At 44.5% G+C, this 13,473-nt stretch overlaps 1 protein-coding gene across 5 annotated transcripts in view; it reads left to right on the top strand.

Annotated features, from left to right (window-relative positions):
- The window catches only part of LOC3291270 (uncharacterized), a 57,924-nt gene that overhangs the window by 36,833 nt on the left and 7,618 nt on the right, over positions 1 to 13,473 (top strand). The gene's annotated exons all lie outside the window — the stretch shown is intronic.

The raw sequence follows: 13,473 nt of genomic DNA, 5'->3' as shown, positions 1-13,473 counted from the left end.
GTATAGAATCCGTCAAATAACAGCAGTTACACAAGAACTCAATGAGTCTGAAGATGTTTTACTGGATCCTGATATGCTTTCTTCTATCAGTTTTTATGTACCTTTGCTTCTTGCACTAAAAGAAACATAAAGTAGTGCAAATGGCACAACACTTAAGCTTTAGTAGCAGACCTAGAAATGAAAAAAAAACTTATAAATTTAATCTAATGTTTATGAGCCATTCGGTGAAACCTATCGCCAACAAGAGCCGAAAGGGTTGCATTACAAAACAGAGGTTTTTTTCCGTTTCGCTTACTCAATTAACGCCGCTGCTCTTAAATAACTCATCTATACCACGGCAATCCCACGCATTAAAGCCCCATTCCAGTTTTAAAAGGTGACCGGCGTATCGAACATCATCAGGTGCTTTTCCCTGTCTACCTAACTCACCTACTCCGCGACCATCCCTCCTTTCAATAGATAAACGAGGATGATCGGCGTGGCTAACAGCAAAATGCTACCAAAAGCGGGGAGGAAAAACAAAACCACTCACCGCGTATCGCGTGAGCTTATTTCCTATGACTGCTAGACCACCACCACCTTCTCCACCCCACCATGTTGTTGTTGTTATTGCTAGCCCGTAGCAGAGGCAGTAGCAGTTTGCAATAATCGATAAGTTAAGTGATTATGTACGGTCGCACGGACCCCCGGGCACAAACCATTTTCCGAAGCCCACTGTTCCACTGCCCGCGCTCCCTCTCACATGCACAAAAATTGCATTGCATAAACGTGCGGCGGCAATCAGCTAAAAAACCTTTCGATTTCTCTCCCACCACCACCACGCTCCCTTCGATAAAAGCATAATCCATGTAATAGGCCCTCTTACTCAAGGGAGGCACGGTGACTAGGGATAGAGGAAAGAAGGCTTTATCGTTCTCTAGTGGTGCGGTTGTTGTTTTTTTTCCTCCCTTTTCCCGTGCTTTTGTTATTTAAGGTTCAGGTTCAACAAACTAATGCCGCGTGCGGGAACGTTCTCCCACGCGGGCCGGCGCGCGTTTGAAAGTGAATGGGAAGATCCGCTTATCCCCGTACCTGACCTGGCGCAAGTGTGAACCCTGGGAAAGAGCAGCGAGGGGGGAAAAGAGCACAAGAAAATGCACACTTTTCAAATGGAAAGCTTATTAGATATTCCCGGCAGCAACCACCCACCCCCATCGCAAAACGGAACCATTTCACCGAGTGACCTTGATCGTGCCCGGGATGGCGGATGCGCAAAGGCTTTTGTTGGGTCAATCCGGTCGACTGTTTTTTTTTTTGTTTCATCAGGGTACGTGAACCCCATCACTAACAAGGCCCAAATGAGCGGCAGGGATGGAGGGGATCTCACAACAACGGCCCAGCGAACGAGAAAGAGAGCGTTTCTCAATCCAATTAAAAATCATTCTTCAGCGGAGTGTTTTGGGTTGGCGTTTCCTTCCCTGGTCTCCTTTTGGCAATGCGCGATGGAATTCCAGAAGTGAGAGTTTTTTGGTCATTTATTTTCGATTTCCAACCCGCTTGGGCGTTTTTGGTGGGCTCCAACCCCCCCGCGGTTGACGAAGGCACAAAACGGTAGGGACGTGAAATAAAATACGTTTACAACAAAAAAAAACAGGGTGACAATGACGGGAAGATGAACAACAAGCAGAAAACACCAAACAAAAGCTCCCCCTTTACCTCGCGCCTTTGAATTCTCTCTCTCTGTCTCTCGGCACGTCGGCAAAACATGTTTTATGCATGCTGGAACGTGCGCGCCGAAACGAAATTACACGGGTTAGTGCACTTTCTTCCGCTGTGCGAGGCCAACGTTCCCCCCGGGGGGCACACCCTTTGTGAAGGGGTGATGGAATGGGGCAAGAAACGGTGCGGAAGGGCATTCTATGCACCGAGTACGCGACGAGTGTATGCAATCACGGTGCCGGCAAAAAGGTGTGTGTGACTCGTGCTGCGCCGCGCCACCGATCAATTTGGGCAGATTGCGCCGACTTGCAGGCAAACGAAAGACTGCAAGCGACGAACGCACTGCACTCTCTACATCCTGCGCCACACACCGCTCGGTACGGTTCTATCTGCCCCGGGCCGGTGGGCCAAGTGTGAAACGGTGCGAAACATTTAAATGCAACACAGCCGAATGGCGGTGTCGTGAAAGAGAAACTGTACAACGATGACGAATAAACGCTTTTTCTCTTCAATCAACCGGGCGGCGCGAACGAATTTCGATATGATCACACTACCTACCACACACACACTTACACAAACACACAACGTTGCTAAGCATTGCTAGTGATCAAAAGGCGTGAGAAAGCCATACCAACTGTCCCTCATAGTTGCAAAAATTAAACAAAACAAACAGAGGGGTAAAAAAACGAAAAGTTTGAACTTTCCCATTGACCCCCAGGGACGTCCAAAAGCTCACCGCTCATAAATTGTCAAAGCGCGGCGAAACCACTGGGCCGACCGACCACCGGCACCAATTAGCGCGTCGACCAGCAGTGCCGGCGGAATCGAACGGAAGAAATCAAACAGACAACAGCAAGCTGCCGCAATGTAAATCGTGACATATCGGACCTCGGTGGCGTTGAGAAGCCATCGAGATGATGATGCCGCCAGTATGAGAAGGGACTGGTGTTATTGCTCTTTTCTGCGCCATAAGCCTGCATAAGATCAGCCTACTACTACTAGACACTTTGCGTGACGGAGTGCTGCTAATAGTTTATCTTTGCGTCGATCTGCGCAGGCTTTGGCACGCTGTGCTTGAAACAACACAACGTCGTTTCCTATCCATTGCATATGGATTCGGTTGGCCATTACATTGCCATTCGCAATTCGCAATGGTTTATGCGTGCGCACTTTCTCTTATGGTTTCAAAAATTAAAATTAAACTTATTGCTTTCATAAATTACCTCAGCTCGCTGTAACTTATAGTATCTTGCGGGAGCGAATTATTCAAACAATTAAAAAGCCACTGCAACTGCCGCAGTGCATGAAAAATATGCCGATCGCAACGTAAAACCCCGCAACTGTCAACCTTCATCTGCTTTTCTGTGGTGCGGTTCGCCCAACATTCCTGCGCGTCAAGCAGCAGTTACCACGGGGAGACTATTTCTTTCCCATGAACCCATATGCCCGGTTGAGTTTTGCAAAACAAGTTGCTTGGTATGTTGGTATCCAAATGCCCTGCTGATCAGCTGATCAAAACCACAGCCGAGGTAAAACCTGTCAACAATATTATTGTGACTTGGCGCTGGTACAGAATTGCGCTCAACAAAACCAAGTCCCAACCCAAACGGTGCATAATAACTGGTCGGGCGGCTGCAGGGCACAATATTCAGTTCTATTTTATCACTCGCTCGTTTAGTAGCCTGTTCACTACCGAGAGAATCATAGGCTTACTTCCCTGCTCCCGGGTAGCCATTGGCCGTTTTGGCGCGCACGATACGCCCAAGCCCCCCTGGGGCCGGTGTAAGCAAACATCACCCAACGCGTAGCCGTAGTGGGCAGGTAAAGTAAACGAAATGTACATATCAAGCAGGAGAGGATAAAGCAAAAAGCAAACCGGATCGCCGAAGCGTTTCTGGGCCGCCCTTGATCGTGCTTTTTCTTTCCCCTGCCTTGCCCCTTAAATAGGAGAGAGGCTGGATTGGGGTAAAGACAGTACCAGTGTGTCCGCGCGGGTGCCCAATGTGTGAAAACTAGGTTACGTGTGTATGTGTGTGTGTGACTGCCTGTGAGTTGTAGCGTAAATTTTTATGACTTTTTCTTGAGGCACCCTTGTTGGCACTGGTTGTTGGCTGCTGGCTAAATGGAATCGTTTGCCGCAACTGGAAGGATTAAGCACGGAAGGGAACAAGAAATTTGCAGAAATTCTTTCATTTGAAACCACTTTAGGGATTATTTCATCCTGCAGAAATAAAAATAATTATATAGTATTTTGCAAATTCTGAGGTTTTGATTGTTTTTTTTCTAATTAAACCTGGATAAAACTAATCCGCAAAACTAATTATGTTGCAGAGCTAAATTAAACTTATAGATTACTAAAGTAAATATTAAGAGCTTTACGTTTTTTTTCTATTAATTTATATTGTTCTTAATCGTATGATAGAAAGATTGCCGATATTTTTTTCTTTTTATTTCGTGGAGTTTGTAGATACTTGTTTATGTAGCTTACTCGTACTGATCGTTAGCCCGAATAGACCGTGCCGCCATACGTAGGACAGACTATCCTGCTATTGTAAATAATAAGTCACTGAAATCAATGCTCACTTCACTAAGTGGGTACAGGTAGGCCTTGACCGACAGCGATTGTTGTGCCAAAGAAGAAGAAGAAGAAGAAGAAGAGATGTGCTTAGTAGAAAAAAAAATATTGAAATGATTTGTTCCGCTCCAATAACAACTGCTCGAATCATGCAGGTACTCTAACAGATATCCTTTAACTAATCTAACTGATTTGACAGTTCTTCTTTTAATTTGCCGCAAAAACGTTGTCGATCTAGGATTGTTTAAGCTACTTATGTACTTCACATTATCTATAACTGTTGAATGTTCTTACAATGTTCTTGCAAAAAATGGATAGTTTGAGATAAAGGGTGCTCGATTTTTTCGAGGTATGAACTAATGTTGAGTAAATCTGATTCAGATTCATGAATCTGAATGATTATTTGAAATGATTCAATAAATCTGAACCTCTGTTGGAAAGATTCATGAATCTCAAAAGACACATGAATCTCATAAGAGTCATATATATCGAAATATTTACGAATCTCTAGGGATTTATAAATCTCCAAACAATCATAGAGCTTGAGTTTCTTATTATTCTTCTTCTTGGAGTTCTTGGACTTCTTAGCATTCTTAGACCACTGTATGGGAGCGAGCAAATTCAATATCTTTTAAATCATATATCTCTAAAAATTCGTGGATTTTGCAAGATTCATGTATCTTACGAGATTCATGAATCCTTGGAAATTCAAGAATCTTCAGAGTTTCATAAATCTTTAGAGATTCATTATTCTTTGGATATTCGATTCGAAATTTGAATCACTCATCCCTGAATATTCATATGAATGAATCTCAACAAAAGATTAATAAAGCCCGACACCAGTATAAACCCATGACGGGTAGTTCAATGTTAACAGTTGCGAAAAATTAAGGCTCGATGTACGAAAACAACTGAACGTTGGTCAAATAACGAAAGGACAACCTGTCCCAAAGCTTACAAAATCCCTAATTATCTGTCAACAAGGCTGTGTTGCAAAACCCCTCAAATCTTATTAGTCTAAATAAAAAAAACATAACAAAATGAATTTCCGTTGGCAGAGAAAAACTGCCAACGCACTTGTAGTTTAAAAGCTAACGGTGCATAACACATACAAAACACACACACACACTGAACAAAAAAAAAACAAAAACACAGCATCAACTTTCCAGCATTCGTGACGCACGTGACAGAAACCAGCGACCGGCACCGTTTGGCACCGGAGCTGCCAGAGAAATTAGCAACAAACGGTTTCAACTGTTGCAATTTTCTCTTGCCCGTCGATCCACCGCCGCCGCTGCTGCCTTCTTGCCCGTTCATCATTAAGCGCCAAACCCACCTTTTTTTAAAGACGCACGTGCACACGTGCCCCATTCTCAATCTCGAACGGACGCAACCGTTTTCCCGGTAGTTTTGCTGCCTGATTGGATTGGCGTCCAAATGGTCGTTGATCGATTTTGCGATACGCAAATATACGCCGCACTTTCCGACAGTAAAATTAAATCGAGAGCGAACAGCCCGAAAGATCCACATAAAGATCGTTTAATTCGCATTCGTTAGCACTCGTGCGGTGGTGCATTGGGCGACATTAACAAAAGACTTCAACGCTAGTACAGTTGCACAGTTAAAATTGATAAATGGGTACAAACGACCACCAGCAAAACAGCGTGATCGTGATCGGACAATAACTGTTCCAACGATATGATGGAGTCTCTCCCACCGCTCGAGGCGTAATGCGTAATGTTTTTGTAGCATAAACATAACTCTCGTATGGCTTCGTTGGGGTCTGGTTAAACAATTTTCTAGTTTGCTCGCAATTACGGGCTCTTTCGGGGAACGAAACCATGATAAATTGAATTCTGCCCGCCGTATGAGCTTATTTTAATGTGCCCTTGTATGTATTCCACCAAACACAGGGGCCTTAATAATACAAATTAGTATCGTTCCAGCCGGAAACAACGATTCTCCCTCCTTTCCCTGCTAGCAACCTGCACGTTTTCGATAAAGGGGTTTGCCCTTTGTTTTACTACAAAAAAGGGCTTTCGGATACAAATCGATCGAAAGTGTTGAACCGAACCACATTCGAAAGAAATGGTTCAAGCTGGGCCCATTTCATCCCATTTGTTTCTATGCGCCTCCTCGTGTGCAGCAGCAGCAGCAGCTGTGGCATGCGGTGCGCGTTTCCGCATGATTATGGGATCAAGATACGCACAATTAGTAGCAGTTCTCGGCCGCAGGAGGGCAGCAGCAGTAGTGCAAGGTGAAACTAAAATTAAAACCTATTATTCCGGCCAAAATGGATCGAACCGTTGGGGCTCCCTCCCGGTGCCGCTTAATGAGTGTAAAATCTGCTCCCCGGTGGAACACGGCGGCGGCCAGGCATCGTTGGGATCTTTCCGCGGGCGATTTACTTTTTTTAATTTCATTTTCTGATTAGCACGGCACAGAGAGGAAAGTGACAGTGTGGGGAGAGGTCGCCCGAAAAGCGGGCAAGAAAACACTTTCACACGACTGCTCTGTGTAAAACGAGAGCGAAAGTGTGGAGACGTTTGCCTTTTTAATTGTTGCAATTGCGATCAAGCTCATGCTTTACCACGTTGCGCGTGCAATTGGATGCATTGGAGGGGCAGATGCACATATTTACCGTTTTTTTTACAATTCAATGCAAGCTACGTTTTGTTAAGAAGTGATACAAAATGTTGAAATTATAAAATTAAATTAAACTGGTAAAAACCCGTACCGAAAGAAGGCCTTTGCATCTTCATCCAGTAGATTCACAACCCAAACCTGTCCCTATCGTCTGGTTTAACCAGAACCAAACCCGAAACCGAACGAAAAAGCAGCCAACAGCCAACAAAATAAAGATAACAAAAAAATAAAAACACTTTGAATTCCAAACATTGCATCTCTCGGTGGTACGCTCCCGGCTCTGGGGAACTGGTTTGACTTGACTTGGGACCGATCGGCAAGCGACGAACCCTCTCGTGGTTTGAAAATGCATCATCGGGATCGACCGTCGGGTACCGCAGGGCGCAGGGGCAGCACAGGTCGGATGTTTACATTATGCAGCCCCGACCCCGCCCCGGTCACCTGCTAGCCAACCCTCCCGACAACCCCCGCGGGGGTTGTCATTCACACGCGTAAACGATTGTCATATTTCATGTTCTCTCTTCGATTGACTTTCGACCCGACATTACGGCGGGCTGACGGATAAGGTAGTTGGGTCGTTCGTTTTTTTTTTTCCTTCTCCCTCTTCTCCTTCTCCTTGATTGCTCCTTCTTATTGGCTTCCCACACACACACACACACACACATCCCCTTGTCGCGATAATGATCGTGATCGTTCGCCATACCGACGACTTCGACATCTTCACTGACAGTGTGCACTTACCGTTCGTTTTCCTCTCCTTCTCTCTCGCTCCCACCTTTATTTCCCTTTTTTCCGAGGACTAACAGGATTTATACCTTTTCCGCCCGCGTCCGTCCCTTCTCATTCCCAAAAGCCCAAAACAATGCGCTCGGTTCAACGCTACGGGCCGTACCCAAAAACGGGAAAAAGCAATTCAAAAGATTTGATCGTTCCAGCAAGCGACGAACCCCCTCATCCAAGACAGTCGGAAGGACTCTCGATGATGGAGGGACGGGGAGATTATTTGTACGCCGGTGGCAGGATGTTGAAAACCTGTTGGAATCCTATTGATTGACTCAATGCAGACCCTGTGTGTGTGTGTTTGTATTTTAATATTTTACCCCGCCGATGGAACGAAATATCGCCCGGCTGGTCCGGCTGGTGTTGGTGGTGCGCCCGCGAAGAAGAATTCTGTCCTCACGCGCACGGCGTGTGACGGCAGCAGCAGCAGCATCCTTTGCTGTCCACCCAAGCGCAGCAGCATCCCATCGGTGCGAAAGAACCTGAATATTCAAGGCACACAACAAAAAAAGCCCTCCGATCGCCGCGTTCCTGGCGTGTATTCGATTCGGTATAATTTTCTTCTCATTGTTATTGGCGTTTTTTTTTCGTCCAAAACCCCTTGGGGGGATGGAACAACTTGTTGTTTATTACGCCATTGTCAGGTTAAAATTGTATGCTTTTCTTATTTCGTGTGTGTGTGTGTATGGAGGGGCTTTTCTTTTTTGTGTGGCAAGTCCCTTCCTCTTGCGCTCTTTAAATTCATTATGCTTTTCAACTGTAGGGTTTGTTCCCTGGTGCTTGCCCGACAGACAAAGAGAACGAAATTTTCAGGCGAGGGGTAGGTAGAAACACGCGGTGGGGGCCCGGCCCAAGATCGGATCCAAAGTCCGTTGTTTTGGGCTCGAAATTAAAAATGGCGAATGGAGCGCTACCACGGAGAGAATGCGCTCTCTTGCTTGCCTTTAAAATACACGAGGCGCTCTCGCTGTAAAGAACGCTCGCTCGCGCTGTTTCATCGTATTTTCCTCATACCCCTTCCTTCCCGTTTCTTTCGGCTTGCGCAGCGCTGAACTGGTACCCCCTCCCACTTGATTCCAGCGAATTGCGCTGCGCTGGACTGACACCCCCTCCCGCTCGTTTCTTTCGTAGCGCGCTGTGCGCTTCCCTTCATTCGGACTTGGTGCACCCGAATCAAAACAAAAACTTGAACACATCAAACTTGGTTTATATTTTATCACTTTTATTGCAAATAAAGGGGCATTTTCACACATAGCTTCACACAGTCTTGCCACAAAATCACACACATTATTTATATAAAAAAAATCGTCGTATTTAAAATAGTCGCCTAACTGCATGGATACCGTTGTTGATGTTCAATACAGCAAACAAATATTAAAATGAAGCAACGCAAATCACACATTTAGGATAGATGATAAAAAATAAGCGCAGCTTTATTTCAATGTGCACAACACTTCAACACTTAGCGAAACTTCGATCGCCCGGGACTTAGGCTAACACGCGCGCAGCCTTTCACGGCGAACGCTTGAGCTGAACTGACGATTTCGTGTGGTGGCAAGAAGGGGAGCGCACAGAGGAACACTCGCTGCATTAGTGCGAGCGAGACACCGATACCCGCATGCCGCTGCGAGAAAACCAAACTGAGCGCGCAGGCTGAAAGTGAACGCACACATTCACACATGTGTAATTGTGTGAGTGCAAAAACTGTGTAGAAACCAAAACACGCTCGCGCCTCCGAGCAATTCCGCGAATTTTCAACCGTCTCCCCATGCTTCTACATGCCCCTCGCCTGAAAGTCACACACTTTTTCATTCTCATTGCTAGTAGGGTGTTGTCTTCCACGGGGTTGATGTGCTTTCCACACTTATCGTCCTGTGTGTGTGTGTGTGTGTGTGTGTCAACCTGCCACGGAACGGTCGTTGCCTTGTTCCCCCTTGTGCTTTTTTTGCATCCAGTGAGGATTAATTTTTGTTTGCCAATTTTTCAACGACGCAAGATGGGCTCACCGCACGCAATGTGAAATGCCGTTTCCCGCACCGCACAGCAGGAGATGGGTTCTGCATTTTCAGCTACCGTTCCAGGGCTTATATCGGGCTCATTGCTCTCTTGGACGTATGCCATTTAAGTTGAACGATTTGTGGAATTATTTCCACATCAAAACATAAAAAATCTATGCAAGTGTACGATTCCTTTTTTTGTTGCTCCGACACTTGATCGATCCTCACTCCAAGGAAGGATCATCATACAGCAAAAAAAAGGCGTAATGAGACACAAGGAAAGGCAAGAAAATGGGTCAGTACGATATCGCCACCCGATTCACTTGCTGCAATCAACGCAGCATCCACCATCCACCGTCCCGCTGCTGCTGCTGCTACAGGAAGCATAAAACAATGGCCCAAGCAACGGAACCGGTCGTACTGGCATTACTGACCTCCCTCCCTCCCTCCCTCCCTTGCAATCCAATTCCCATCCGATCCGATGATCAATGGGGGTTAGGCGGTCCTCTGTATAGATGGATTGGTTGGCAGCAGCAGCAGTCGCAACAGCAACCCCCGGAACCGGTTTGGCTGGACCTTGGGGTGTGTGGACCCTCTGCTTCTGCACTGCAATCAGCTGCACACGCACGGGGACGACACGACCAACGGCATAATTTGGCTCCAAACTTCCATTATTATTGTTATCATCTCGGCTCGCCAGGGTGTCCATGTGTACCTGTGTTGTTTTGTTTTTGCGACACTGTGCGTCCTAATTACCAATTTCCACCCCTTTGAATTGAAGCGAGTGGTAGAATGTGGAAGACGGGCCCTTTCAAAAGTGATTTCTCAATTTTTAAGTCAAGCCAAGTTGATTCTCAGCGCGTTTTGGTGGTGCTCTTGGTGGTGGAGTTTTTGGTTCCCTGTTTTCCAAGAATTTATTTATGTCGTCAGGCCTTTATGTTTGCCAACTACAGTTAGCAACACAACGCAATCGGTTGTGTCTTGCTGCCCTACACATGGAGCTGACAAGCTTCTGCATCGGCAAGGGAGCCGTAAATCAATCCAACCGTTGCCCGTCCCTTCGCACGCCAAACCGGGTTCGATGCGCAATTTTCGTTACGAAGCAGAAGGATGGAAACACCCGAACAAAAAAAATCACACACTGTGGGACGAGGTGGTGCGTGTGGTGGAAAGCTTTCGTTTATGCACAGCCTTACTTGAACTTGACCATCCATTTCGGTGCGCGCCCTCCCCGCCCCAACGGACGCCACATTGGGCAATGAACTTGAGAGCTTGAGGCTTCCTCCCTCCCAGCTCGGTACAAAGTGCGTAAAAAACAGGGAAATAAATGTTTTGCAAAGCTTTACAGGGCTGTTTATTTGTTTATTTACTTACTGGCTAGGCTCATACACGCTGTGGGGAGCTGTAAACACAAAACAACGGACACAAGCCGGTGTCTCCCAAGACACACATGTTAAGCACGCGCATTTAAAACTTTTAACTGGTCATTTTCATTCATTTTATTCATTTTTTTCATTTTATTATTAATACAAAAAATAGTAAAAATGGCTTAAAACAGGAATTAAACATTAATCACAACAAATATTTATGTGACCATGTGCGGAAAATATCCTACTAACTGAAGCTTTGCTTATTGCAACACGAAAATTTTCACAAAAACACAAATGTTAAATACTTACATGAAAGAGGAACAATTTCTTCGCTACAAATATCATTAATTAATCACAAAACATTTGTTGTTATAGCTACTGGAGCATTATTTTGTAGCTGCTATATGTTTTGTATATACGGGAAAGCGGGGCAAAATGGTTAGATGAGCCGACCTGCATTATTGGTAATTAATACGTTTAAAATGACTCCCGATGATTGAAACACATCAACTACAATGTTAGATGCACATTATGAATATTTCCTTGCCTAAGATTTGTAAATAAATAAACAAAATTAAGAAATAAAGTAATAAGTCAAAACGATGTTATTTTCCAAAGGCCGGGGTACATTGTCCGTACTCGCTAGTGTAATTTCAATTTTCACTAGCGCATCTGGCGGTGGCTGACCGAAACATTTTGCCAAACAATTTGGAGCCGCTTAAAAAAATATATCATTTTTCCATACTTTTTACTTAATTCGGACGAAAAAAGTTTTGTAAAAGCTAGATGCACATATCCTGCACGTATTGCATCCCTTTTCATAACAAAACAGTTGGAAAAACTACTTAATTTTGAAATCCGGCATAACCATTCCCTCGATGACCAAAAAAAGCTTCCACCAGCTGCCGCCAGATGCGCTTGTGAAAATCAAAATTACACTAGCGAGTACGGACAGTGTTCCCCGGCCTTAAAATTTGTAATAAATGAATAAATTAAGAAATAAAGTAATTAATCAAAACGATGTTATTTTCTAACCAGCAAACAATCATCTATGATTTACGAGCAAAAAGCAACTATTTTACAATTTTGTTAAATTTTGTTTCATTTTTAAAGATAAAGTTTGTAAAATGCTTTGCTAGAGGGAAAAAGATGGTCGTTCTAGCTTAGGGCCTAATGGTCGGTATGTTTTGGGCAGGAGCAAAATGATGAAGCTGAGGTATAGGCAAAGGTCGCTGCAATATATGTGTTTTGCATAAATAAAACTATGCTGTATGTCTACTCCATCGGTATTACTGAAACATTACTGACAAAAGGGCGGTCCAATGGTACAGTCGTCAACTCGAACGACTGAATAACATACCCGTCATGGGTTCAAGCCTAGAATGGACCGTCCCTCCGTAGCAAATATTTAACTATCTGGCTGTGTGGTAATGAATTATGTCTCGAAAGCCTGTGTATAGGCCGGCATGCCCACGTTACGAAAAATAGAAGAAGAAGAAGAAGAAGAAGAAGAATTGCTGACAACACATGAGTCATTGAAATATTCCATAATTTTACTAAATCTTTATTAAAACACTTGCAATACAAAACTTATATCTCTACCCTTACAATTCTACCTAGATGGCAGAGATAATACCAAAGCCCAATGTTGTGGTCCATTTTGCCCCTTTGTGTTGGTGTGTGATGGGATTGTGATTTTTTTTTAATTTCATTTTATACATTTATATTTGTTGTTAATACGTGTACTACTAGATTTGCTTCGCGAATAAGACGTTAAAGCATCAATTGCTGTCAAAGTATCAGGCTTACCCAATCAGATACAGAGCAAACACCTTAACAGTGCCATTTTGCTCCGCTTTCCCCTATGACAGAAGCTAAAATAGGTGACAAAATCTCATATTTTGATAATTTTGTCCGATCCTTCTGCTGTCCATAGTGGTTCGCTTGTTCTTAAAAATGATCTTGAACCAGAAAAACACATAAAATCATTACGTTCGATAAAAAAAAAAACCCAAGACATTTATTCACACAGATTAAATCATACACAGTATTCTTAACAGCTGATGGTCAATAAAAACAAAAAAGGGCCAATTTTTTGTGCTTCTAGACAACACACGACTTACAGTAGTTGATCGTTGAACACTCCTAAAGGAAGTAACATGAACAAACAGAAAAGAAATCATATGCCAAACGGCGGTCAACCATATGGACCGACCAGCACCGGCACCACATTCGAATCGTGCCCCAAAGTGAAAGGGTTTCACCCTGCCCTCCCCGCCCCGCCTTAAACCATCATTACAATCGAAGCGCGCCCGGTGGCGGCTTATGTGTCAAAGGGAATGTGTCACTCCGACAGGCAACAGACGGCGAATCTGCGAATCTCCCAGGACAGCACACCGGTCGCCCC

Source organism: Anopheles gambiae, chromosome 3, assembly GCF_943734735.2.
Source record: "Anopheles gambiae chromosome 3, idAnoGambNW_F1_1, whole genome shotgun sequence".
In the NCBI taxonomy this organism is placed as follows: domain Eukaryota; kingdom Metazoa; phylum Arthropoda; class Insecta; order Diptera; family Culicidae; genus Anopheles; species Anopheles gambiae.
This window is presented reverse-complemented; position numbering and strand designations above follow the sequence as displayed.